Source organism: Odontomachus brunneus, unplaced genomic scaffold (assembly GCF_010583005.1).
Source record: "Odontomachus brunneus isolate Ranch 3 - 2012 unplaced genomic scaffold, Obru_v1 Obru_scaffold_050, whole genome shotgun sequence".
In the NCBI taxonomy this organism is placed as follows: domain Eukaryota; kingdom Metazoa; phylum Arthropoda; class Insecta; order Hymenoptera; family Formicidae; genus Odontomachus; species Odontomachus brunneus.
The window spans coordinates 1,990,861-1,992,410 of NW_022639500.1; the positions used below are offsets into that span (position 1 = coordinate 1,990,861).

Sequence of the window (1,550 nt, forward strand, 5' to 3'; positions counted from 1 at the left end):
AATTTCCTTGAGTTTCACAAAACTTAATGAATCCAAAGAAATCATTCTCTATGCGTACAATTAGCTACCTAGTACTGAACGGGGGCACAAATCAGCGCTCCACCACGTCCACGAGCTTGTTTACACGAATAAGGCGAGTGCATCTGTCGAACTTCGTCGTCGAAGTGTTCATGTTCAGGTGGACGGGCCAAAATTTATGGATGTGGTCGATCCCTTCTTCAGGATCTCAGCGTCGTGACAGAAAGAGAGGACGAGAGACCGTGGACATAAGTGTAGCGTGGAGGTGGTGTCGAGCCCCTCCTTCTAATAAAAGCCGCTCACTAAGCGCCGCTACACAGACAGTAACAGAAAACTCCGAAGAGAACGTAGGAGCCGCCGAGAGCTCCTTCAGGGCACGCTGCGACGACAAATATCTTTTTTTTTTCACGAAAAATATTCCACCAGTTCAATCCCACGACGAGAAACCGTGTGACGGATACGATATCTGTGCGTGGTGAGTTCTCAACACCGCATCCTTGCCGTTTTGTAACTCTTCCGGCGCACTTTGCGGATCCCACCGACTCATTCCCAGTGTCTCGTGGCTAAGTCCGACGACCACGTGGCGAGATGGTGACACAAGTGGACCGTTCGCGAGTTTCGCATGTTCGCGAGCACCGACAGTGCAGAAGACAGATCGATTTCTTTTCTGAGACAATCCGTTTCCACCTGGACGCGCAGCTCTCGACAATAATCATCGGTCACTCGTAATGGCCGGTGGAGAGACTGAGGCTGCTTTTCGCGCGAATCATTATTTTTCGACGATTTCACGGTGAACTGGGTTTCATAAATTTTATCGGCACGCGCGCGCTAGTGCGGCGCACTGAGAAGAAGTCGGCGAAGTGAAAATCTTCCTGAAGCGAGTCTTACCGGAATAACAAGTTTGAGGTGAAAAAAATCGAGACTTGCAATGATCGCCTTGCGATGATTCATATGTGCCTCGAGGAAGATCGATCTTCTGCTCTCACTTAATGTTTCGGAAAAACTCTTTCGATCTTCAGTCGACTGTGAACTTATTCGTTATACTCTCGTCTCTCGCATGACAGATCGAAGTTATCCTTGAAGTTATTAGAACGATCCATGATAATGTCTCTTATCCTTTTGCAGTTTGGATGCTAATTTTCCTTATATCTGTGCAAATTTTGTTCCCAGTTTGACAACAAATTTGCAAAATTCGTTCACCTTGCGAAAAAAATGTAAAATACATTTCAATTGATACAATCAATGAGAATATTTTTTAGACAAATGAGAGAAAATGCTGATGAAAAAGTGAATAACAGCAGCAGTAGATGAAGGATCAAGGATTTATTTATTAATTAATAAATAAATTATTCGTTTCTCCACTGGCGTTTTGACTTTTATTTGTCTAAAAATTATTCTCATTGATTGTATATCTAAGAAAGCTCACTTGAATAATTTGTCAGTTAGTACATCATCACACATGCTACAGTTGCATAATATGTGTGTCGCATAAACAATTGCGTGATAATCCCCGGCTAATGAAACTGCAGATG

General features: G+C 43.5%; 1 protein-coding gene across 2 annotated transcripts in view; it reads left to right on the forward strand.

Annotated features, from left to right (window-relative positions):
- Window positions 1-324: 324 nt before the first annotated feature.
- LOC116845197 overlaps window positions 325-1,550 on the forward strand; it is a 54,085-nt gene continuing 52,859 nt past the window's right edge. The window contains exon 1 of one of the 2 annotated variants that reach the window (XM_032817599.1): window positions 325-493. The gene's annotated coding sequence lies outside the window, so the exon portion shown is untranslated. The remainder of the gene's footprint in view (window positions 494-1,550) is intronic. The other variant, XM_032817600.1, reaches the window with a different exon arrangement.